Source organism: Dermacentor silvarum, chromosome 5 (assembly GCF_013339745.2).
Source record: "Dermacentor silvarum isolate Dsil-2018 chromosome 5, BIME_Dsil_1.4, whole genome shotgun sequence".
Taxonomy (NCBI): Eukaryota; Metazoa; Arthropoda; class Arachnida; order Ixodida; family Ixodidae; genus Dermacentor; species Dermacentor silvarum.
The window spans coordinates 153940777-153968061 of NC_051158.1; the positions used below are offsets into that span (position 1 = coordinate 153940777).

The window sequence follows — 27285 nt, forward strand, 5'->3', positions numbered from 1 at the left end:
CACTCCCTCACCAGAACAGGAATTTCCCTCCCTGGTGCAGTATTCGGCCACTACCTCCCTCATGACTCCGACAATTAACCCATGGCCCTCAGTCCCCAGTGGCTGCGGAGCACCTGACCAAGGCGGCGGTCAGACCTGCGACGTGGCAGCTGGTGCTAAGAATCTCTGGGTCCGGACAGGCCGCCAATGGAAACCGAACCTGGCAACGTTCAACACGCGCACCCTCTCGAGTGAGGCTAGCTTAGCAGGACTATTTGAGGAACTATCAGGCATTGCCTGGGATATTATTGGCCTTAGTGAGGTTAGAAGAACTGGTGAGGCTTACACAGTGCTGACTAACGGCCACGTCCTCTGCTACAGAGGTCTTCCAAAAAAGAGAGAATCCGGGGTGGGACTTCTAGTCCATAAGGACATAGCGGGCAACATTGACGAATTCTACAGCATTAGTCAGAGGGTAGCAGTCGTCGTAATAAAGCTGAATAGGAGGTACAAAATGAAGGTATTGCAAGCCTACGCCCCAACTTCCAGTCACGATGATGAAGAAATAGAACTGTTTTATGAAGATGTCGAATTAGCAATGAGAGAGGTGCAAACTCAGTATACTGTAGTCATGGGCGACTTCAATGCAAAAGTGGGCAAAAAGCAGGTTAGGGAGCAAGCAATTGGAAACTACGGCATCGATTCTAGGAATTCAAGAGGAGAGATGTTGGTAGAATTCGCGGAAAGGAATAGGCTCCGAATAATGAATACATTCTTCAGGAAGCGCAGCAACAGGGAGTGGACCTGGAAAAGCCCTAATGGAGAAACAAGGAACAAAATAGATTTCATACTCTCTGCCGATCCAAGCACAGTGCAGGATGTAGAAGTGTTAGGTAAGGTAAAGTGCAGTGACCTTAGGCTAGTGAGGTCTAGGATTTCTCTCAATTTGAAGAGTGAAATTAGTCAAGAGGAAACAGGCCAACCTAGACGCAGTGAGGGTGAAAGCAGACCAATCCAGGCTGGTGCTCGCAAACAAATATGCAGCTTTAGAACAGGAAGATGAAGAAAACATGGAGGTAATGAATGAAACCGTAACTAGGCTGATCTCAGAAGCAGCAATTGAAGTGGGAGGTAATTCACCAAGGCAACCAGTAGGGAAGCTCTCCCAAGAAACAAAGGACCTAATAAAGAAACGTCAAAACGTGAAAGTGTCCAACTCAAGAGATCAGATAGAATTCGCTGAACTGTCGAAACTGATCAACAAGAAGAAAGTAAGGGACATTCGAAATTATAACGTGGGAAAGATTGAGGAAGCCGTAAAATATGGGCACAGCATGAAATCAGTAAGAAGAAAGCTTGGCATAGGACAAGGCAAGATGTATGCACTAAAAGATAAGCATGGTAATATCAACAGCAATTTAGATGACATAGTAAAAGCAGCGGAAGAATTCTATACAGAACTGTACAGTTCCCAAAACAGCCAAGCTACTTCCATTCGAAATAGTGATGAACTGGATACAGAAGCTCCTTCTATAACTAGCGATGAAGTTAGAAGAGCCTTGAAAGACATGACCAGGGGAAAAGCGGCTGGAGAAGATGGAATAACAGTATATTTAATCAAAGATGGAGGAGATATCACGCTTGAAAAGCTTGCGGCCCTTTATACGCAATGCCTCACAACTTCAAGTGTACCACAGAGCTGGAAGAACGCCAACATTATACTTATCCATAAGAAGGGAGACGTTATAGAATTGAAGAATTACAGACCCGTTAGCTTGCTTTCAGTATTATATAAAGTATTCACCGAGATAATTTCCAATAGAATCAGGGCAACACTTAACGTCAGCCAACCAAGAGAACAGGCTGGCTTCAGGAAGGGATATTGTACGATGGATCATATCCATGTCATCAATCAGGTAATCGAGAAATCTGCGGAGTACAATCAACCTCTCTATATGGCTTTCATAGATTATGAAAAAGCATTTGATTCAGTAGAGATACCAGCAGTCATAGAGGCATTGCGTAATCAAGGAGTACAAAAGTCATAGAGGCATTGCGTAATCAAGGAGTACAAGAGGCATACGTGAATATCTTAGCAAACATCTACAAGGACTCCACAGCTACCTTCGTTCTCCACAAGAAAAGTAGAAAGTTACCTATCAAGAAAGGGGTCAGGCAAGGAGACACAATCTCTCCAATGCTATTCACTGCATGCCTAGAAGAAGTATTCAAGCTCTTAGACTGGGAAGGCTTAGGAGTGAGGATCGACGGTGAATATCTCAGCAACCTTCGGTTTGCAGATGACATTCTTCTATTCAGCAACAATGGAGACGAATTACAACAAGCGATTGAGGACCTTAATCGAGAAAGTGTACGAATTGGGTTGAAGATGAATATGCAGAAGGCAAAGATAATGTTCAATAGCCTGGCAAGGAAACAAGAATTCATGATCGCCAGTCATCCTCTAGAGTCTGTAAAGGAGTACGTTTATCTCGGTCAATTACTCACAGGAGACCCTGATCATGAGAAAGAAATTTACAGAAGAATAAAATTGGGTTGGAGTGCATACGGCAGACATGCCAAATCCTGACTGGGAGCTTACCACTGTCGTTGAAAAGAAAAGTGCACAATCATTGCATTCTACCGGTGCTAACATATGGGGCAGAAATTTGGAGGTTAACAAAGAAGCTCGAGAACAAGTTAAGGAGTGCACAAAGAGCGATGGAACAAAAAAATCTTAGGAGTAACGTTAAGAGACAGGAAGAGAGCTGTGTGGATCAGAGAACAAACGGGGATAGACGATATTCTAGCTGACATTAAGCGGAAGAAATGGAGCTGGGCAGGCCATGTAATGCGTAGGATGGATAACCGGTGGACCATTAGGGTTACTGAATGGATACCAAGAGAAGGGAAGCGCAGTCGAGGACGGCAGAAAACCAGGTGGGATGATGAAGTTAGGAAATTCGCAGGCGCAAGTTCGAATACGCTTGCGCAAGACAGGGGTAATTGGAGATCGCAGGGAGAGGCCTTCGTCCTGCAGTGGACATAAATATAGGCTGATGATGATGATGATAGCACAGTAAACAGAACAGTGCTTCAATTCGCAATTCGTTTGCACTTTCAGCTTGGCTGGGAGACACGGATGAAAACGAGTGCCAGGGTTGCTCCTGCAAGTATGCTGACGAGGAGTTCTGTCGATTGAATGGCGAGACCTTCTGCTACTGCACCAACGGCTACCTCAGAGCAGACGTCCATGGCCGCTACCTGACTCGTCATGAGTGCTTTCCCAAAGTGCATCAGTACAAATAAATGCTAGTTGTCGATGGCCGTGCTAAAAGTATCGACATATTCCCGTGTGCCTCCGAAGTGTGCCGAAGAGTAAAACTAACCTAAATAATTGTTTATTTTATTGCCCGCTTGATTCTTCAATAAAAAATATGCCCTATTCCTAAAATATCCTAAAATAACCTAAAATTCCTAAAATATCCTAAAAATACACAGGGTATGTCCGAAAAGTAATGTCAGTGAGTCGATTACAAGAAATATTGCTGATCAGATCACTACAACACATTAAAGGTTTCAAAATAGACTCCTTCTGCGTCGATACAGTGCTTCCAGCGAGATTTCCAGGCATCGACGGCGTCATGGTAGGCCTCCTTCGGAATGTCCTTTAGAGCCTTGGTGCAAAAATCCTCCTTGACTTGGTCAACTGTCCCGAAATGATGTCGTTTCATGGAAGTTTTCAAGCGCGGAAACAAAAAGGATGTCTGGGGGAGCCACTTCAGAACTGTAGGGCGGCTGGGGAACCATTGGCACCTTTTAATCGACCAGGAAGCGGTCACGAGGAAGGCGGGGTGGGCTGGCGCGTTGTCATGGTGAAGTTTCCAATCGCCCGCGTAGCTAATTAGGGTGGACACGATGAACCATTCGTTTGAGTCTCTTGAGTACTTCCACGCAGAATTTGGAGTTGGATGGTTGTACCCTGTGGTATAAACTAATGGCGGACAAGCCCCCTGATGTCAAAGAGCACAATGAGCATGGTCTTTACCGTTGACTTGCTCATTCTGGCCTTCTTAGGACGAGGGGACGCCGCGGTGTGCCACTCGGCACTTTGTATTTTTGTTTCGGGGTCATATTCAAACACCCAAGACTCGTCACCTGTGATGACATTGTCTAAAAAGTTGGCGTCACTGCCACACAACTCCCCAAAGTTCTTGGTACGTTTAAACTCGGCGCGATTTTTGGTCATCCCTTAACACTTTGGTACAATCTTGGCGCACACTTTTTGCGTCGGCAAATTATTTGTCAGAATACCGTGAACGGTACTTTTTGGAATGTTTAATGCCTGTGCCACTAAACGCACCCTCAAACGCCAGTCTGAGTTGAAAAGATCTCTCACACGTGCCACATTTTCATTGAGGATGCTCGTTGATGGCCGTGCAGCGCGGGCTTCATCGATGACCTCTTCACGACCTTCTAAAAAGGCCTTGTGCCACCGGTAGAGTTGACGTTCCGACAAACAATTATCCCCAAAGGCCATCTTTATCACAGGAAAGGTTTCCACTGCCGACTTACCAAGTTCCACACAAAACTTGATGGCAAATATTTGTTCCAACGAGCGCTGCATTACGGCTAGCGCGGGAAATGAAAACGAGTTTCACGGAAAAGCCTGTCCTTACCCTCCAGATGGTCGCAGCCAACTGAGCGACTGCGCATGCGTAAGCTTACTTCCACCTCTACCAATTCCAACCGGTCCCAGCGCGTTACGACGTATAGTCGTTTCCCAGTATAATCACTGACATTACTTTTCGGACAAACCCTGTACACACTAATCATTTGCCGCAGCAAATTGAATCAATGGATTGTTGCTAGCAATATAAACTGATGTACGGACAGATGTCATGAAACCTTGTTTCTTCATTCACAAGAAGTAATAACAACTGCATTGGGAACATTTGTAATATGTACAGTTACAGGAGCTTCTATCCTCCATTACTATGAAATGTGTAAGCCCACCTGCAACTGCGTGACACTTAAAATCACCAATACGCTTATAACACATGAGTACGCCCCGTGAACTTTCTTTGCGTGCTCTCTTTAGCCTACATGGTGCAGTCCCCACCTTGTGTTGATTTACAAGCCTTACAGCGCCAGTATTGTCAACAAGCTTGGTAGAAATTGAGATACGGTTATGTAACCCGATTTTAAGGACAAGCCACGTTTATTCTGAAGATCGGTATGATTATTTTTTCCGGCATTTCAGGCAATCGCAATAGTTGCGCAGCAAGTGCTCGTGTCTGTCTGTCTGTCTGTCTGTCTGTCTGAAAAACTTTATTGAGAGTACACGGAGGAAGCTTGAGGTGGCCCGGAGGGGGCCACCTCTCACACTCACTAGGTGGGCTCCTCATTACAGGAGCCCATTGGCAGCCGCCGCGGCTTGTGCTTGGTCGACCAGGGCCTTCTGACTCGCCAGGTCGGAGCAGCCGAGCAGGGCGGCCTCCCAGTCCTCCCGGGTGGGGTTTGGTTTTGGGGTGAGGTTCGGGGTTGATTGGCATGCCTACACCATGCGGAAGATGTCCGAAGACTTCTCCGCACAGTGCGGGCATTTTCTTGTACAGGCAGGATCAAAGTGTTTTAAAACTGCCGGGCACAGCAGTGCTTTGGTGTAAAGGCGAAGGAGTGTACGTTCCTCTGCCTTTGTAAGGCCCTTACAGGGCTTAGAATAAATTGCGTGGCCGAATTGGTTTAGTTGAGTAATTTCTCGAAAAGTGAGGGCCGGATTGGGTTCGGGATCCATTTCGGAAGAGTCTGAAGGCGTTGCCCGGAGAATGAGCGCCCGGGCAGCGGCGTCTGCCGTTTCGTTGCCTTCGAGGCCCATATGAGCAAGCGCCATACGCCGGGGCCCCGAGGTAGTCACTGTTTTGAAGGATGCGAGACGCAATGAGAGGAATATACCCCTGTCCAATATTTTTGCAGGCCCCACTCGAGTCGGTAATGATGACGCGCGAGTCCTGGTCTGCGGCAGCTAGCGCGATTGCGACTTCCTCCGCATGTGTTATGTCTTAAGCTCTGAATGTTAGGCCATTCACCGCGACGTTCTCATGGCCGGAAGAGGCCGCACGTTCAGGGCGTATCTCCAGGCTTCGGGGATGCGTACGCCCTCTTCCGTCAGTGTTGGGTGCTGGATGTGTAGTCGGGCTAATAGGCCGCGTCCCGGCGGCGTCTTTGAAAGTCTTATACAATATTGATTCATCAAGTGTGCCTCCCAGAGCTCAGAGAAAGTGTTTACCATCCCCAGGTACATGAGGCGGTGGTTGGCCGTGGTTATCGGCAGATCGAGGGCACGCTTGTACATCTTCCTGAGAATCACCTCGAGGGCGTTCTCGTCATACTTGCGCAGGTGGAGGTAAGGAGTCGAGTGGAGGACTCGACTGGTCACGAATGCATGCGCCAGCCGCAAGGCGTCTTTGCACCGTAACCTCCCGCGTTTGTTGGAAACCCGGCGGACCATCCGGTCTACCTGATCCCCCACCTTACGCAATTTGGCTATTGTCGTATCAAATCGTTTTTGTTTGTGGATAAAGAGACCAAGCACTCGAATCTCATCGTGTTCCGGTATCGGGCAGCTGGCCAGGAATAGCTCCATTTTGGTGGTGCACTTAGGCGACGAGCGAATGTGCACAAATAAGGATTTGAATGGGGAGCACTGAAGGGCGCAGCGGCGGGCGTAGGCGTCCACGATCTCCACCGCTTGCTGCAGGTTGGCCTCAATGTCTCCAACCGATCCGTGTTTGGCACAGATGGTTACGTCGTCGGCGTACAGCGCGTGCTGGACGCCTTCGACCTTCGCCAGCTGAGCTGGAAGCTTCATCATGGCCATATTGAAAAGTAATGGCGAGAGGACTGCGCCCTGTGGGGTACCTTTCGTTCCCAGTTGATAGGGGCCATGTTCTACGTCTTGTATTCGGATGAAAGATTGTCGATCCGAGAGAAATTGCTTGACATACTGGAATGTGTTATGTCCAAAGTTGGTCTGGAAGAGATGTTGAAGGATAATTTCGTGTGTGACATTGTCGAAAACCCCCTTCAAATCTAGGGCGAGTATTGCCTTATCGTTGAGGGGGTATTCGACAGGGTTGAGATTTTCTCGGTCGAGTTGAAGCCGAACATCCTGCACGGACCGGTCTGGGCGGAAACCAAACATAGTGTCTGCGAATGCATTTTGGTTTTCCAGAAACCCAGACAGCCTGTCCCGCACCATGGTCTCCATCAGCTTTCCCGCACAAGACGTGTGGGAGATGGGGCGGAGGTTGTCTGTGTTTATTGCTTTGCCGGCTTCTGGAATGAAAGTTACCAGAGCTGTCTTCCATTCGATTAGGAGAGGTGCCTCACCAAGCCAGATCGAGTTGGTGAAAGCGAGGAGGGTATCGTAGGTGGGGTCGGGAAGATTGGCAAGCAGTTTCACGGTTATCTTGTCCCGTCCCGGTGCCGTTTCTCGTTTCATTTTAGTTAGGGCCGCCTTCAGGTCATGCAGCTGGAACTGCTGATCCAGCTCCGCGTTCTCTGAACCTGCATACGAGTACGCGGACCCTCACGGCTCCTGTTGAGTGCAAAGGTACTGGTCGCGTCGTTTGTACGCTAATTTTGAGGTATCTCCATCGAAGCTATGAATAGCTCGTTGGAGATGTTTTTGAGTCTCGGCGCGTGTTTGAGTCGGGTCAATTAGGGCACGGAAGAGGCGCCACGTGCTCCGGCTAGACGTTTGTCTGGCCGCCGCGTTACAGCGGTCCACCCAGTTTGAGCCGGCGAGCTGGGTCGCGTACTCTGCCTCTCGCTGGGTAAGCTTGGCAATGCAAATTTTGAGCTTTCTATTATAATTTTGGCGGCGCCATCTGCGAACGAGGCTGTGCCGCGCCTCCCAGAGGTGCAGAAGGTGGTTGTCTACCTCCGGCGTTGCCTCGGAGAGTTGAATTTGGGTTTCTGTCGAACGAAGGTGTGTAACCAATTCTTGTGCCCACACGCGGTATCCTTGTTCGCGGATAGAGGCCGAATTGATGTATTTTCGCCAGAACATAGTCCAGTCAGGGAGCCCAGCTTGTGCGTGTGGTCTTGCCAATGGTTTAGTCATTACGGTGGTAGTGATAAGGCAGTGGTCACTTCCGAGGGTTTCCTCGGTGTTGGCCCATTCTGCGTATTTGATGTTTTTGGTAAAGGTAAGATCCGGACACGCTCCGGTCACGGAGTTACCCACCCGCGTTGGATATGGAGGGTCGGTGTGGAGAGTCAGGCCCAGCGTGGACGCAAGTTCCGCTAGCTTGCGTCCACGCTTCTCCTCACGCATCTACCCCCAGAGAGCACTGTGGGCGTTGAAATTGCCCACAATCATCAGGGGGTCCCTGCCCTTAGCCCTTAGAACGCGGCTAAAGAGCGCTGCGAACGTTAAATTTTTGAGTCTGGGGGAACAGTACATGTTGAGTATGTAGAGTGGTGCATCGTGTTTCTTGAGCGGAAGAAGTGTCACCATCACATGCGAATATTCAGTTTCAAGTTCCAAGTCGACTAGATTAGCTGTATAATTTTTATGCACACAGACGCAGGAAGAGGGGTCCTGCTGGAAGGCGATGTAGCTTGTAAGGGTGGCGCCGCTCCCTGGCTCCTGGAGGGCAACCACCGCCGGAAGCGAGTCGAGAGTTGAAAGGAAAAGTAGGAGATTCGCCCGTTTCGCGCGGGATCGGAAGCCCCGACAGTTGCACTGGACAATGTGAACAGAGGTGGTCGAATTGGTTTTGGGGGAGCACCTGATATTAGGGCTGCTCGCCATGGTCAGTTAAGCTGAGGTGGTATTGTAGGGACGCTGCTCCCGAGCCAGCACTCACAAGGAGGGCGGAGTCCTCCATACCGGAGAGCGAGCAGCTGTCGTCATCGTCTACCTCCGGGGTGCGTCTAGAAGTTTTGAGAGGATGGCCGGATATACGTCCCTATAGGGACCGCCGGGCCTGCGCGAGGGGCGCGAGGAGTGGGCAATTTGTTGGGCAATCATCGCGGGGATTGTATCTGGCAGTTTTGAGATAGCTGTAACCATCAATGAGATTTGGTTTTCCAAGGCTGCGAATCGGGCGTCTATGGCCCCGAAACGGGCCTCGAAACGGGACACGAATGCCGCCTCCGCGCTTGTTGCCACCTTCGACTCCACGAGCTCACTTTCCATTACTTCAGTCGTGGGGAGGGAGGGAGGGGAAAGACGCTGGTTGATTTTGGATTCCCGTTCGTTATTTTTCTTTAGCAGCATCTCGTTTCGGGCCCTGAGTGCTGCCATTTGATCGTTCTCGGCGCTCAGCGCGCTTCGGGGGGGGGGGGGGGGGGGGGGGGGGGGTGAAGAAGCAGCCCTGCCCAAATTGCTCACCTGGTGTCCGTTTGTGACGGCATTGACCCAGGCCCCGGTTTTGCCGTGCGTCTCCGCCGCTCGTTTCTCCAGGCCGCCGTGTGGTGGCGGCTGGTCGCTGGGTTGCCCAAGATGGTGGCGTTTGTTCTTGGGCGTCATTTTCTTTTTCCCGCCCTTTTTGCCGGCCATCTTGGGTGCGCGGAATTTCTCCGCACAGTCACGAGAGTTGGTGGCATGGGCACCACCGCACACAGATCAACGGGGAACACAGTTGTGAGGGGCCCGCACTCCCTCCACTAGCGGAGCGTGGATTCCGTAGAGTCCACACGTGTTCGGCTGCAGGTTTGGACATGCATCCACGCGGTGCCCGACGGCCCCACACTGGCCGCAGGCCGGTATAGTTCTGTAATAGTTTTGCACAGAGGCGACCATGTTGTCATAATGCACGTAACGGGGCTTTTCCTTACCCGCGAAGGTGATGCGTGCCTTGTTGGATGTTCCGAATTTTCGGATTTCCGCGATGGTGCCGGCACGCCAGCACACTCGGTGTTCAAAAGTTTCCGTGGTGTCCGTTCTACGGACCACGATCACTCCGTGGCATGTGTTGCCGCCGTCTTGTCTCAGGTAACCATGAAGCGGGACCGATCCCTTCTCGGTATTCACTGCAATATCCCCGATGAGCCGGTCGGCCGCCTCGATGTCCGGGGTATGCACGATGATGATGTTTTGGTCTCGCGATGGCAGAACGGAGGTGGCGCGGGCCCGTTCCGGCCCGAGGTACGCCGAGATGACGGTGCCGTAGCCGGTTTCCGTGAACGCCTCGTGGAGAGAAACACGTTCTCTGGGCTTGATGGCTATAACGTAGTCTTCGGGAGCGGGTTTGATCATTGGGCGCGGCTTGCACTTGGTGAAGGCCTTGCCCTTGCGTCCCGTGGCGCGCCTCATGGGAGCGTTCACGTTTCCGACCGATAAGCCGGCGGCCGGGGTGGCGTTGGACGCCGTCATCTTGGCTTTGTCCTGGGAGCGGCGTTCGGCCGAATGAAGTAAAGCTTGAGTCCGAATTTTCGGAAAAACCACCAAATTTGCGTCACCGGTGGTGGGGACCGAGGTCCTCGCCATCGCCTCAGGGTCGTAAGCGTGCAATTGGAGCGCGGATGCCGCCCTTTTGCCCTCGGAGGGCCGATTCCACCCGGCCGGGCGTCGGCGTCGCTAACGACGACGCAGACGTGGTCGGTCGAAAAACGGCCGTAAATTTAGAGAAAACGGGCCCACCTGGAAGAATTTGGTATCCAGCTGTTTGGTTTGATGTTCCGGATCGCTCGATGCCAGTTTTGCCCGAGCAGGGTGATTTGGGCCACGGGCCCAACCGAAAATCGGCTGAACCGACACAACACACGTTTGCTGGTGTCCGGGTTAACCTGCAACTGACAACTGAAAATATTTTGAGTCTTAATTGAGGTGGCATTTTGTGTCTTTTTCAGTTAATATAGCAGAACGGTGGAGAAGGTGCTCGACAAGTTTAGTTGATGGTCGGGATTAGACCCTATTGTAGTGCCAATGGCGCCAGAAGGCCAAAGGCTGTGCATAAGGACAAACCGTTTCAGTGCCTACGCAGATATTTTTGGGAGGAGCTTATTCTTGAGCCGGTACACCAGTGTTCTAAACATGAGATCCCGTACGTTTAACCAATTAGTCCGAACCACTAGCTTAGCCCGAATCACTGTCAGGTGTGTCAATTTCCATTAAATACTTCGCTTTTCGCGTAAGGCGAGTCCTGCGCCGTCGGTCCTGTGGCTTTCTCTCAGTAGAGCACGTACATTCAACCGTTTTGTTTTTTGTTGTATATTTACGTACCCTGTACATAACCTTTTTTTTTGTCACCAAGTTTTGGTCTTCTCTTAGCAGATTGTGTCTTCTTTCCGTTATAGCTACGCCTCTTGCAACGTTCTAAGCCTCAATCCACAATTCTGTTCGATGAACATTCAGAACCTTCAAACGTCGGATACAGGCCCGTAGCCAGGGGGGGGGGGGGGGTGTTACTAGGGGCCCACGCCCGCCCCCCGCCAAAAAATTTTGATCTTTCCGTGCTTTACCGAAAAATCATCCTGGCTACGGGCCAAGGTCGGATACGACCACGACATGGAATTTACTCTCGCTATCTAGCCTCGGTTTGGATAGCGCACATTATTTTTAAATGGCACAACTCTGTGCAGGGCCAAACATTGCGCTTGTGAGGCGTGTTTGTGTGAATTCTCACTGACAAGATGACACGAACGCGACGCTGTGATGGAACCACCGTAATTTGACGACTGCGACAACACAGCACCACGTTTGGCCTTGGCAAGCCACGTCATCTGCGCCTTCTTTCTAGCGACATTCTGTTCTCGCCTGGGATTCGAAGGGTATTTGCCGCACGCGCAGCTACTATCCGTTTTGAGCGCAGTTGTCGCTATACGCCCTTTCGAGCGGTTAGTTTGCAGACCGTAACGATGAGGGTGCTACCGGCTTCGACGCTACTGCTCGCCTTGCGATCCAGTGCAGCCATAAGCCAGAGTAACCGCATGGAAATTATGGCCAAGCGCTAGGTGCCGTTGGTATGGGCGAGCATGGATATTGCAAACTAGTCGCAAGGTGTCGCCATTGAGCACCGAAAGAAGCGCCCTCTGATATCCTATGCTGTATTCACGGACTCTTAAGGTATGTCGCCACCTTTTTGGAAATCTTTTTGTGTTTTGACCCTAAACTGATTCCTTTGTGTCTGCCTTCAGAAGGGTTGTTTAAGAAGACCCCTGAAGGGTGCTTGGTAAAAAAAGTAAAACTCATTACAACTTCATTAAGAAAATTACCCAAAATATGCTCATCACGCCAGGGTCATAACTTCCGATCCTACCACAGGAAAATAAAATGGCTTGGAAGCAATGTAGGTGTATGTGTAGGCTGTGCAATGAACTAGGATCTTTTCGCTGTCATCAGTATAATTATGTTACAGCCGAAAAACCAAAAACTGTGTGTATTCAGGTGGTCGCATTTCAATTGAAATTCTATAACATAAAAAATTATTCATGGTTTTCAGTAATCTAGTCCATTGCGCAGCTTAATGTCGAAGAAAGAAGCATGGGAAGTTTCATTGAAAAATATTGGTTTATTGAGAAGTTATGAGCTTTTGCGCAACAAAAAACAACTGAAAATAAAGTTTCGAGAAAAACAAGAATTAAGTTTTCCAAACACTTAATATACATTGTGATGATGTTCTTTCAATGAATTACTCGCTACTGAGGCACAGCCTCAGCGCATGAAATGACGAAGCCGTTCGATACCACAACAAGCCATTCATTAAAGAAAATACAGCGAGAAGAGAAAACAAATCACGGCAAACTAATCACCAAAAACGGAATAAGTCTAGAAAGAAAGCATAAAAGTCAGAAGGGGCCTACAGTTTCACGGTTCGCACTGGAGTTGTAGCATGAACTAGAAGCGGCGACATGGCGGAGCTCGAAGTGGAGTAGCGGTGACGAAACAAGAAGCCGTCGCAGAAAATTCTGGTCGCCCCCAGGCGAACGCCAGGGATCCAGTAATACAGGAGGAAGTTCCGCAAGTTTCACCTTGATGTTGGGAACCTGGATGGGTCATCCTAGTACGGTAGAGTTCTTTTCACCGGACACCAAGTCCAAGGGCTTCACCTCTGCGACCGGTACAAGGGGATCATTTCTTCTTATGGCGGTCGGCACCTTATCATCAGGCAGCCATGATCGACACTGCTGTGAAGACAGGCGTAGTGGAGACGGGTAACGGCTAGACGCCCTTGCGGCGTTCGCCAGCCGGAGCTCGGGCACGGCGCTGGAGACGCTGGGCCGCCTGGGTCGGACGCCCTACCGACGTTCGCCAACCGCAGGTTGCAGGAAGAAGTTGGTTGCCGTGTCGATCCCAGGTGGGAGCCTGGAGCGGCCTTGGGCCAGGAGCTCGACCGGCCGCTTCCCCCGCACCCTGGTCATCTTCCTCCACCTCGTCTTCCACGTCTCTGCCACGATGGCGGTTGCTTGCTTGCTTCCTTGGTTATTGCTCATTTCTGGCACTTACCCACTACGATCACGGCACTCGCGCACTTCACATATCACAACATCAAGCGAAGGTCGTGGGAGGCTAAAACCCACCAGGCTAATAGGTGGATCCCTTCTTAGCTGCCACGAGTTCACCTTTACATCGTTTTATAGCTGGCTGTATTTTTTTCTTTTCAGGCTTGCTTTTTGTCAACCGTCGACCAATGGTTGGCATTCTTCACGAGTGTTTGGTCGCTGCTGAGGCAAGCTACTGTGGTGTAATACGTATCCTAGATATTTTAACATTTAGGACATTTAAAGTGGCGAAAATATAGCTTTCAAAACGGCGGAACAACACGCGGGAGCAGTGTAAATAACACGATGCGAAGTCGTGTGCCCCCATGTGGCTATTTCTGCAATTTGAATAAAAAACGGTAGCGATTAGCCTTGATTAATTTTAATAATCTTGCATTTTCATTGCAAAAATAATCAAACCAAATCTTGCAATGCATTTTTGAAGGTAAGAAATGACATAACAAAGTCGTATTTTGCAAGACAAATAAATATTCATCCTGCACATAAGCCATATTCCGTTACCGTGGTCCTGTTGGTTTAAGTCATTCTTTGTAACCTGTTTACATTATCAAATTTTCTACGCTACATTTACAGTCGCAGACAAAAGTTTGTGGACCACGTGTTCCGCAAACGAAGCCGATAGATTTATTAACCGCTGGCTGTAGGCCGCACTTGCGGTGAAAGTCAAAATGCTGTGTATTCTTTGTAACCTGTTTACATTATCAAATTTTCTACGCTACATTTACAGTCGCAGACAAAAGTTTGTGGGCCACGTGTTCCGCAAACGAAGCCGATAGATTTATTAACCGCTGGCTGTAGGCCGCACTTGCGGTGAAAGTCAAAATGCTGTTCTTTCAGCTCCCCGAGTGCCGTACACAGCCGACGGCAATGAGCTTGCGCGCCATGCCTGGTCAGCGCCGGCCGCAAGCCGGAGAGGTTGAGGCTGCACGAGCGCCAGGAAAAAAACGGACCTTCCCCTCGGCCGGACGCTGCCGGCGCTCTGCCGATCGCTACTTTGGCAAGGCTCCTAGTGAGGCCGCGGTGGCTAGCCAGGTGACCTCTAAAAGCTATCCGATTCGTTTACTGATCGCGTGGTCCACAAAATATTGTCCCCTACTGTACACCCTTATGAGCACTTTAGCACCCATTTGTTATAGCACCCTTCTTGCACCCTCGTTTACACCCTTCCGGTAAATGCACCCTTTGCGTCCTGCTCGTGGGGTGCTCCGGCCCAAATAGTGTGCTCGAAGGGTGTGCAGTGGGGTGTAAATCTATGGAGCACCATTTTTTTTCACCCTTGGTTTAGACATTGCTTAGTATTTACGCTCCGAGAACTCGCTAGTTATCTTCCCGACCGTCGGCATTTCGTTTCGGCGAAAGAAATCGTGCACACATGACCTCAGCGCGCACAACATCGCGCTGCGTCTTCTATTCTCCGCATTGCGTGGGCGCTTTCGCGAGGGCTTCGTCAGTTTGCCACCCGAAAAATGCGAAGGTTTAACTTCCTCCCTCACCCCGAACACAGTCCTTTCGCTGACACCGAGCATGTCGGCGACAAACATGCTCGTGTGCTCCATGCTGCATTCAGGCTCCGTTACACCAAAACGTGTAGCAGTGGAAGATCATGTTGCGAGAATCGCTGTTCAGGATGTGGCCGCTCTTGTTCTTGACGAGGCTCCTTGGTGGTGTGGTCCTCGAGGCGGCACAAGGCTCATTCGGCAACAAAGGATCGCGTTCCGATGTCACCTCGCTGGGCTCCATGGCGGAAAACTGGCATGGAATGCCGTGCGCGAACTCGCGAGATTCCAGGTTCGCAACCGCAAAAAAAAACAATAACAATAATAATAATAATAATAATAATAATAATAATAATAATAATAATAATAATAATAATAATTAAAAATAAACCTAACACATTTAAAAAATTTGCTTGTGAAAACACACAAAAAGTATATATGAATCTTATCACGCCCGGTGCCGTCGATCTTGCTCCGTAGCAGACGACGCACAGCGTTGTAGAAGGCACGGAGTTATTTTTCTCTCGCGATCCGGCATAAGCTGTAGCATTTACACCATGATAGTTTTACCAAACCACTCATGAAGATACACAAATCTTATTTATACCGAGAAATACGCGTTTTAAAGGCAGTCACAATTTTTGGAGCGAGACTATTTCTTTAGTCGCGAAGGCAATCGGCTGCTGCGCGTCGATCATCTGGGCGGGGCCTCTCCTGACTACTAAAGTTGTACCCGACTATAGGTTGCAACGCAACAGAATTCCAATGTACTGTGAAGAAGTCGTGAGTCGGTACTTCCATTTTGAATTGAAGCTTTTCCGCCTATCGCTGGAGACGTTTGATAGGCTCGTCATAGGGTAGATGGCGTCACCATTTTTCCCGAACGCGACAAGAAGGTGACCAAGGGTTAGTGCTGAAAAGACATGCTTGGTGGTTTTGTGCTACTTGGGTGAACAGTGCAGTGTGTACTCCTTGGCCGACCACTTCGAGCTTGCCGTGTCGACCGTACACAGTTGTGTCGAGCGAATGTTGTATTTTCTCAACAGCGCGACTGTGGAGGTGATTGCCTGGACAGACAGACAGACAGGAGCAGGAGCACAGCAAAGCCGGTTTCCTAGCAAAAAGCGGCAGCAAGAGCCTCAAAACAATTTAGGATGCATTGACGGCTGCCACGCCGAAATCAACGAGCCGACGGAGTCTCCTAATTCCTACTACAATCGAAAAACGTTTCCCTCAATTGTCCCACAAGATATTGACAATGATATAAACAGGTTTCTAGACGTTTTCAATGGGGTCACTGGCTTGGCGCGCGTTACCCGAATTCTGTGCGAAATAAGTTTTTTTTAGAATCTGTGAACAAGTGCAGCAATGGCTATTTTCTTGGACATTCCGCTTACCCGCTGTTGCCATGGCTAACGACACCATAACGTGATAACGAGCGAACTTTCCCGTTTTGGAAGAAAAAGTACAAGAAAGCGCACTCGCAGCAAAAATGTGCAATTGAAAATGCTTTTGGATTCTAGAAATAGCGCTTCAGACAGCTGTATCTAGTTGATACTGCCAGCACCAATGCTCGCTGATCGTCATGGGTGCGTTTGTTCTGCACAATCTGTGGAACGAAGAGAGCGACTTCTTTGACGAACTTCAGCACTTGTCTCGGGAAGAGGATGACAATGATTATTAGCACACTGACATATTCGTTGACCGTCATGTGAGAGGCTTCAGCCAAAGCCTTCTGAACAATATTTCGCAGAATCAGTGCTGACGTTGTCAACAATTTTTGTGGGCTCACATTAAGCACCTTTTGCTATGAGCATGTGTTCGTAGTGCCAGCAGCTTAGATGAACCGTGTTGACACTTTTGTGCTATTAAACAGGCTAAACAGTGTTTATTACATATTTAACAGTTGGAACATCTTCAAACAACTCATCCTTTTTTATATCTACAGACCTTATACCATGCCGCCATATCGCTTGAGTGAATTATTATTATTATTATTATTATTATTATTATTATTGTTATTATCATTATTAGTATTAGTATTAGAATTGATGTGAATGTGAATGTGGAAAAATCTGTTCTAAACCTAATGACTGTTACAATTAGTTATGCAATGACGTCGCCCACTTGTAAGTGCATGTTGGGCGCTGTGTGTTATTTACCACAAGACTGAAACATTCATTGGTTAGCTCATGTCGCAAGCCGCATTGGTCGTGATTACACATTTGTTAACTGCATGTTCAATCTGCCCGGGGGCCTGATAATCGCTATATACACTTATGCTATCACGGTTAATAATGCAGTGAGCATTTTAACAGCTTGTGACAGCAACACGACATTCAATGTGTTTAACAATTTATTCAGCCTGTGTGGCTTTTGCTTCAACAGCTACAACAAGGCGCTCCAACAGGAACATCTTTCTCTCGAACGGTTCGGCCCTTTTCTGCTTCGCGTCCTGAAGGACTTTCGGGAGGTTGCCAATCGAGGTGTCCCAGCGACACCTCTTATGCCTTGCGGTCTCTTGGGGCTCTTGTGAGGGGTCCCTCTTGTTGTGATTGGCCTCATGGAGCTCCTGCGATGGCTCTGCCTTGCGGTTGAATGTCACTTCTGGGTGAGAAGGTGTGCTGAAAGAAACATTTCACATTGAAAAAACTTTTCTAGAATTTCTCAACAATGAAACTTGAGCAGTCTTACCTTGAACGTTCCTTCTGGATTACCCTCCCTGGGGCTAAAATAAATGCTGGGGAAGTATAGTGCTCGGGTTCCAGTACCTCACTTAGGTCACTAAAAGTTTTATCGAGGCTACGTCATTTTCGGTCTACGCGCTCGGGGTACGCAAGCTGCGATCCGCTGGAAACTAGAGTCCGTTCGATTTACTTGCACTGCCTGAACTAGTTCCTGTGATGCCGCACTCGGCCATTCGTTTTGGCAGTGAAAGGTAGCGCCCTCTGAACTGAGGCGTTCGTTTTAAACAAGTGCAAGCATCGTGCAGGGCCACTTAAGACAAATCCCTGCACTGTGTTGGGAGCTAGTGCAGCTAGTGCACTAGCATTTGCGGCGCTTTTGCCATGGCAGCAGACAACTTATGTGTGTCTATCAGCGGCGTCCTGACAAGATTGACGCCGATCCTTGATAAAGACGGGAGCTGCGTTCACCAAGAAAATGGCAATGACTACAGGACTGCAGGTATGCTTAGGCATAGCTCCATGTTGCAAGCAACACGTGTTGCATGCAACTTCCACAGCGGGAAAGTTTGCTCCTTATCAGGGTATGGTGTCATTAGCCATGGCAACAGCGGGTAAGCGTAATCGCCAAGGAGATAGCCATTTCTGCACTTGGACGCGCCCATAACGGCAGGCGTTACTAGATTAAAGGAAGTCTCGATTAAACCATCTACAGCCATCGTTCAAACTGTTATCCAACTGTGGGAGTCCATCAGTTCGATAACAGTTTGAACAATGGCTGTAGAAGGTTTAATGGAATCCATAGCTTTTTAGAAAATATTAGTCAGCTTGCGCACCAACACAAACTTTTAAACACACGCAGGCAAAGAACACGCGCGAAGCACGGCGCCGCTGTCGCGGCACACCAGCAGGCCTGCACTGCGTGCACGTCGGCATTCGTTTTTTAAAGCGAAAGCTTTACTAAGGACGTCGAGCCGAGTTTTGCCGTCGCCAGCAATTTGACCTTCATTTGACCACAGCTGCAGCGTAGCCTTGGAAACGCATCACGTGACTTGCCGCGCGCCTGGCTAAAAGGAGCGCCGCGCTCGCGTACAAAAAAGTCGCAGTTTCGCCCGAAAGGCGAAGCATCGATTGCGATAGCAAATTAGTAGACAGCTATACGAAGTAAGGATAGTAGCTTTATCTGCCGCATAAAGTTGTAAATATTCGCACGAAATGGAAACAAAAGTAGAAGGAAAGGCAACGAAAAGTACCACGAAATGGAGCAAAAAGTAGTAGGAAAGAAAAGGGAAAGTAGTAGGTTAACTACACACACGACAACCTCCGCTCACCCCCAATTTCTCGACAGAGGGAGAGCTGGTGAGTTTCTTTCTTTCTCTCCCTCTCTTTCTTTCTCTCTTTCTCTCGCTCTGTCACTCTCTTTATAGTGTTACGCGAACGAAGGATTAAGTGCTGGGGACTATTTACAGAGTATATTTACAAAGGATAGCTGCAGCGCTGGCCAGTTCACCCGACAGCTCGAGAGCAAGGAGCAGTTCGTCTTCTTCGTCTGGGCGTCCGCGCGCATCATCCAGAAGAAACACGCAATATGCATATATCATTATCCGAGGTGGCAGAAGCACCATCCCTGTGCGTCTAAATATCGTTGGGAACAGGAGGGCAATATGGTTTTAGGCGTGCGACATGCACAACGTCAGTGGAAGTCAGGGCAAATGAGGCACTGGTACTGACTGGGGCGATTCCATATGTAACTGGAGTCACGGCACGCAGCACTCGATATGGGGCTGTGTACAGAGACAGGAGTTTTTCTGACAGGCCAATGTGACGAGTCGGTGACCACAGGAGTACCAGAGATCCTGGCGAACCACGAACGTCTCTGTGATGTCGATCGTACAAACGCAGTTGGTTCTCTTGGGACGTCAGGAGGCGAGCGCGGGCAATTTCGCGAGCTTGGGCGGCCCTGGCATTAGCGTCAAGTGCGTATTCGCTTGTCTCTGCTGCTGCGGATGAAAGGGTTCAGTGGCAATCTGGGTTATGGGCCAAACAACAGTAAGAACGGGGAATAGCTGGCGGTGATGTGACGCGAATATTTATATACAAATGTGACATACGGTAGGACAACGTCCTAATCAGTATGATCAGACGAGACATACTTTGCAAGCATGTCTGCCAGGGTTCGATTGAGACGATTGAGATTGAGATTACTCATTATGGACACCTAGGCTCCAGTATCGATTAACGCCATCAAAGGGACACCGTCGACGTGGACATCAAGTAAGTTCTGGTTCGTTGAGAGCTTCAATAGAAGATTTTGACACGACGAATATAATGCAGCACTACCCCCAGGAGCAGATGCATGGTCTAGTTTTCCGTGCGGCAGGGTCCTTAATTGGTCGGCGAGGAATATGGCGTGGCTGGGGCGACGGGGACCGACGGCGCTGAAGTGACCGCGAGCGAGCGGGACGACTGTTATCGACGGATACGTCAGAGGTAGAAGACATACGGCGAGACGAGTAGCGGCGAGGGTCGGCATATGGGCGAGGAGACGGGGAAAAGTAGCTCGAATACGACGATGTCCAGCCGGTGCGGCAGTGGTGAGCGACGTGGCCCCACAGAGTTCTCCACTCTGTAGGGTTGCGGTATCTGGGAGGAGAATACAGATCGCTGCGAGGCGCAGCTGTCGGCACCAGTCGGGCGTCAGGTCGGGAGATGGAGCAGGCAGCAAGAAAACCGAAGTTGGCAAATTCTTCCCGCACAACTGCCTGAATGAGGGAGATCGCTGGGGCTGGTTGGTAGGCATGGATGGAACGGGGCAGGACTTGCAGCCTCGAGCTCGCGGCGAACATTACGTGTGACGTTCTCATTCAAGGAGGGTGAAGCGGTAACGCCGACGCACGATGACGTCGCAGCCGTGTTAGGGAGCCGGCAGAATTGTGGAATGACGCGGCGGCTTTGGCGAGCTCAAAGCGGCGGCATTCCTTGACAATGACGTCGATGGTGGACACATTGTTGAAGATCAACAAGTTGAACGCATCGTCCGCGATCCTTTTGAGAACTTGGCCTACCTTGTCAACTTCGACCATGTTCTCGTCGACTTTCCGGCAAAGAGCGAGCACGTCTTGTTTGTATGAGACATACGATTCAGTGGAAGACTGTACTCGGGTATCAAGCTCTTTCTTTGCAGCCAGCTGCCGACCGGAGAGATTTCCAAAGAGGTCGCGGAGCTTATCCTTGAAAGCGCCCCAGCTAGAGATCTCCTCCTCGTGTGTCCGGAACCAGACACGAGGTGTTCCGCCCAAGTAGAAGAGGACATTCGCTAGCATTATAGTAGGGTCCCAGTGGTTGTTGCGGCTAACACGCTCGTACATGCCGAGCCAGTCATCAACGTCGACCTTAATTTGGCCAGAGAATATGCTAGGCTCGCGGGGATTGGTAACCGTGACGTATTGTTTTCGGTGTCGCAGGAGGAGAAGCAAACGAGGTGTCGTCACCGGGAGCCGTGGTGGAAAGCTGGGTGGTGCGGCCGCTGCGGAGCTCCGTGGCGAGGGCGGAGAACGGCATTCTGCACCTTAATGTTACGCGAACGAAGAATTAGGCACTGGTGACTATTTACAAAGTACATTTACAAAGGATAGCTGCAGCGCTGGTCAGTTTAGCCGACACTCGAGAGCAAGGAGCAGTTCGTCTTCTTTGTCTGCGCGCCCGCGCGCATCGTCCAGAAGAAACACGCAATATGCATGTATCAATATCATTCTCTCTCTTTTAGTTCTCTCTCTCTATGTGGTTCTTTCATTCTCTCTCTCTTTCTTTCTCTCTTTCTCACTCTCTTTCTCTCTTTCTTTTTGTTCCTAGTATGTGCCATTCAGCTTAGACCCTCTCCGCACTACCATCAGGATCGGCCCACTTTTCAGCGTGACACCACCACCACCACCACCGCCACCGAAACTTGTGAGCCTATAAAGCTTCGCTTAAAATGAAGCTGGGCTGGCCATGTAATGCGTAGGATGGATAACCAGTGCACCATTAAAGTTATAGAATAGATACCAAGAGAAGGAAAGCGCAGTCGATGACGGCACAAAACTAGGTGGGGTAATGAAGTTAGGAAATTTGCAGGTACAAGTTGGAATGAGCCAGCGCAAGACAGGGGTAATTGGAGATCGCAGGGAGAGGCTTTCGTCTTGCAGTGGACATAATTACAGTCTGATGATGATGATTATGTGCCAAAACTACGATATGATTATGAGGTACACGCCATAGTGGGAGACTCCGGATTAGTTTCGACCAAGTGGGAATATTAAACGTGCACCCAACGCATGGTACACGGGGGTTCTTTCATTTCGCCCCCAACGTAATGCGGCCGCTGCGGCCGGAATTCGAACCCGCGCTCTCGCATTTAGCAGTATAACGCCAAACGCACTATACCACCTCGTCGGATAAACGTGGACAAGTACAGGAATTATCGCGATATCAATAAAAGTAAGTACAAAGGCGAGAAAAGTACATAATCGACACGTCAAATGGGCGGTATGGGCATTAGCGTACAAGTACATGCTGTAGTACATGCTAAAATAAGTAGGATCATTTGGTACACAGGTATGATGATTTAAAAGTGAATCATCACAACCAGGGAAGAACGATTGAGGCATATCATTAATTAATAATATCCGCCAGAACCGCTTTAATTTTATCAGCGCTGGTTGTGTTCACAGCAACGGCTGGTAAGTTGTTCCAATCTTTTTGCTGTATGGACGAAAAATGATGCCAAATGAGAAGAAACATGAGCATGGTGAGGATGAACGGCTTTTCTGTGACTTATACGAAACGAGAGAAGGTGCGAAATTTTGCGGCGGCAGTCAAGGCTGGGAAGGTTTGTCCGTTCTTTTAGTGATGTGATGCTTATTAGATCAGAGTAATCGGAATAAATGAACATGGCAGCGCGATATTGTATTGTTCTGCGAAACGTACCGGATCTGTGAAACGTACTCATTATGCCTTACGTTTTTCTACATGGCTTGCGTAGACATCAAAGTTTTAATAATCGCGGAGGAAAAAACGATGCATTGCACTAAACGTCGAACGCTAGCTAGTGTGAATCAGTGATGAAAATGACAGTCGGTTTCTTTATTTACCTTTCGACGAGTGTTTTTTGGATTGATTCAAATGGCCCAGTCCAGGAAGACCTAAAATATGTCCGGGCGAAAGCCGTCGTCAACGAGAGAATACGCATAAAATTACCGTTTTGTTTGTTAATATAGCAACAACGCAAACAAGCCCCCCTCCTACTCGGCCCTTTCACACCCCACCTTCTATTCCGCCACCGCGCAAAGAAATATAAATAAAAAATTCACCACTACTTCCCCTGTCGAGAAAATGGGGGTAAGCGAAACTTGTTGTGTGTGTAGCTGACCTTCGTCATGGCGACGTAACGACATGTCACTGTAATAAAACATAAACGTTTATTAAATGCATACATCGAGGCAAGGAAACGTACAACGCAACCGAAGGAAAAGTTGCACGAAAGGGAAACAAATGTAGAGAGAAAGGGAACGCAAAGTACCACGAAAGGTAATAAAAAGTAGTAGGAATGGGAAGGGAAAGCAGTAGGTCAAGTACACACACAACAACCTTGCTTACCCCCATTTTCTCGACAGAGAAAGGGCTGGCGATTGCGATTGTGAGCCAAACTTGTGAGCCAACAAAGTTTAGCTTAAAAAATATAGTCAGTGCGAGCACCGCGCTCGCGTACAAAAAAAAAATGTCGCAGTTTCACCCGAAAGGCGAAGCATCAATTGCGATAGCAAATTAGTAGAGAGCTATACGGAGTAAGGTATAGTAGTTTTGTCAGCTGTATAAACTTGGACATGCAGCAGCACCAGCAACGAGCAGAAGTGTTGTCGACGCCGTCGGCGGTTTGCCAGCGTTCGCACCGAACGCGCGCGGCGTTGGTGCGAACGCGTTGGTGCGATCGCCGGTGCCTCTGGGGTTGGCTCGGAGGTTTTCGACGAGATCTGAACGGGACACTCTTCGAGCAGCGTCGGAAGTCTTTACCAGCTTCTCGCCTCGCAACGTTTTATATAATTACGCATTTGGTGCCGCAGCTAATTGTGAGTGAAAGCGCGCGTCCCTCGCGCGCTTTCACACGCACATACAGCATGCAGCGACGATTTCATCGCCGTTGACGTCATACGGAAACTCACGGTGACGACGACGGCGATGGAAGAAATCCGCTTTGAATGTCCATATAATTGCTATCGCAATAAAAAAGTGGTCGCAGTTTCACCTGAAAGGCGAATCATCAATTGCGATAGCAAACTTGTAGAGAGCTATACGGAGTAATGATATTAGCTTTATCAGCTGTATAAACTTGGACATGCAGCAGCATCGGCAACACGCAGAACTGTTGTCGACGCCATCGGCGTTTTGCCCGCGTTCGCTCAAAATGCGTGCGGCGTTGGTGACTGTTGCCGGAGCCTGTGATATAAATAGGCACTTGGTGCCGCAGCTAAACGTCGCCTCCCTTCCCTCCCCCTCCCCCACGGCTTCTCGCGCGTCGGAAGAAGGTGCGTTTGCTCTACATATATGGTGATTGTAAAGGAGAAAAGAGGCGCCTACTTCTGCAGCCCTTAAGCGAGCACGGCGCGGAACGCGCGTTTGTTCTCCGCCGTGCGTTCACTCCCCGTGAAAGACGCGCCCCTCGCGCCCTTTCACTCGCACATACAGCGTTCGGCGCGCGGCGACGATTTCTTCTCCAAATGACGTCATACGGAACCTCACGGCGACGGCGACGGCGACGCCGACGGCAGAAATCTGCTTTTGATTGTCCATATAATTGCTATCGCAATAAAAGTCACAGGCCTGCGCGGCACACGCAGCACAGTCACAGCGTAAGCTGGTGGAGTGGCTCAAGAGTAGCTCCAATTTCGGCACCACGCACACCAGGGTATTCGCGACAAAGTATCTTCGCCTTGTTTTGACGAGAACGATCTGAACTGCCAGCCCGGTGTCGACGGCGAGTTGCGGCTTGTAATGCTCCCTGCACAGCAGTCTGCTGAGCCCCATGGTACCTGGCCGCGCAGGCCTGTGACGTTTGCAGGCACCTTAACTGGATGGCGCCACCGTATTGGCGGAGGCTGGCGATCGCGTTTTCGATGCGAAGCAGCTTATGGCGGGGGCTTTGTCCGTCCCTCCTGCGTCCCGCGGCGTCCCACACCACCACAGCGCATGCGCGTCCCCTCCCCCTCTCTCTCTACTCCTACGCTCCCCACTTTCTCTCCTCTAGGAATCCGGAGCGGCGCGCACGACAGGTGGTGCGACAGCTGCATCCTCCACTGGGGCCGCCACGGTAGTTCCGCGGTATGAAAATGACGGAGCGCGCGCGCCTCATTCTCTCTCCTGTGCAGCGCCGCGATGAGCACTCGGGCCGCTGCCGCGAAACCATGTCCCGCTCAAGCTAACAATCTCCCCGCTGTTTCGCATCCACACATGGTTCATTTTAGCGGGAGATGGAGTAATTTTTTTTTCTTTTTGGGCACCTGGTCTGAATGGTATCTGTCTTCTGCGCCTACACACGCTGCGTTTTGCAGGCGTCTTAACTAGATGGCGCCACCATACTGGCGGAGGCTCGGATTGTCTACGCCTGTGTTTAAAGCGCATTTTCCGGTGCGCTATAGCAAGCGCAGCAAGGGTTACAGAATGGATACCAAGAGAAGGGAAGCGCAGTCGAGGACGGCAGAAAACCAGGTGGGATGATGAAGTTAGGAAATTCGCAGGCGCAAATTAGAGTACGCTATCGCAAGACAGGGGTAATTGGAGAGCGCAGGGAGAGGCCTTCGTCCTGCAGTGGACATAAATATAGGCTGATGATGATGATGATAGCAAGCGCTTGCGTGGCCCAGTTGTAGAGTATCTGGCTCCCACAGAGCGGACGCGGGCTCGATCCCGGCGGGAACCGGGTACTTTCTCGCATTTCCAGCGATAGTGGTTACTATCGCCGGACGCCGTCAGCGGCGGACACCATTGCGAACCGAAACGGCTATTGGAATGGGCCCATAACAGCTTACGCTGTAAAATAGTCAGTGCGAGCTTGTGACTCGCCATCACAAGCTCGCACTGCCGAGAGCCGGCGCCGGCGCCGGCTCTCGGCAGCTGGGTCACACTAGCCACTGTAGCTGGGTCGTCGCCTGACCACGTGACTCACCGCGCGGCTGGCTAAAGCCGCCCCCCCCTCCCCACATTCAGCGCATTTACCGGAGTCTCTTGTCACTTGCCGTTGCGTCTCTCGGCGTCCTCGGTTACGGTGGCGAGATCTGGGGTGTCCTAAGCATGGCGTTTCGGCTTGGCGCCTGCCTCAGCGTCGACGCTGAGCGACGACGAGTGACGAAACGCCATAAAAAGCAGGGAAAACGCTGAATGTGGGGCGGCCTTTAATGAGAGGATCGCCGCGCTCGCCTTGTCAGTGCAAGCTTGGCCATGGATGAGAGCGAGGCCAGGCTGTCTTCTCTGAGCGTTGCGCGGGAGCGGGTGGGCCTACCTTAGCCTCCAGCACGGACCTTCTGTTCCCAGCCCGCAGCCCCAGCAGGGTATTCAAGGTCGTACTCTGCTACCTTGCCGATTCTATTCTGGCTGACCAACTGTTAGGGCACCCTGCCCGAGACGATGACGACTACCCTCTCACTCCCCTTCCAATTTTCCTACTTTCAATCCCCCATTCCCCGCCCCTCAGATGCTGAGCCGTGCTTCCCTATAAGGGTTGCAGAAACATTAATCTTTTCCTCTACTACTACTTTGAGCAGTCGTCGGAAAGCGGCGTCTGACCTGAAGTCTGAAGGAGAATGACCAGCCAAGCGAAAGCGAGAAAATGCCTACACCCGCCTTTTCGTCATTCACGGAAGCGTCAGTGGCTATTATGTTAATTATGTGTACGTGTGCAAGGTAATCTTGCAACATATTATTTAATAACCGGACTGAATGAAACTTAGGGTTCTGTGGGAAAATTTCATCTAATTCAATCTTTAAATTCTGATTTGAATCATATGATAGAATAACGTCTCGAATTTTTACATTCAAACTGTCTAATTGCTTTTGTGCAAAAATAACCTGTGGGGTGTGAAAACGCGGCCAAGGAGCAAGAAAGAAGGAGTTTGGATCGTTTATAAATACATATTCAGATCGTCTAATTGGAGAACTGTAAAATTTGAGAAATGTTTGTATCGTTAAGATGCGGAATCTGCAGGGCAATGTTGGTAGGCGCGCTTCCTGATAAAGAACATTGTTTGCTACAAACCTAGGGAGTCCCAGGCACAGGCGCAGGGCTTCACGCTCCAATAGAACCAGAGGCTTAGTTTTATAAGCAGGGCTTCCCGAGAACAATACACAGCCGAATTCCAATATTGGACGCATGTACATTTTGTATATCATTAAGAGGGCTTGCCTACGTAGCCCATATTTTCGGTTGCTCAGTCTGCGTAGTAAACCTAAAGCACGCTGAGCCTTGGATGCCACGTTTTCTATATGTGGACTCCAGTTGAGTTTTCCGTCATAAATGATACCTAAATATTTAAGAGACTCAACCTGCGGAATGTTTTCTTGATTGTAAAATATGGATATAGAAA

General features: G+C 49.7%; 1 pseudogene; it reads right to left on the reverse strand.

The window, feature by feature from the left end:
• Positions 1 to 6064: 6064 nt before the first annotated feature.
• The window catches only part of LOC125945793 (uncharacterized), a 66213-nt pseudogene continuing 44992 nt past the window's right edge, over positions 6065 to 27285 (reverse strand).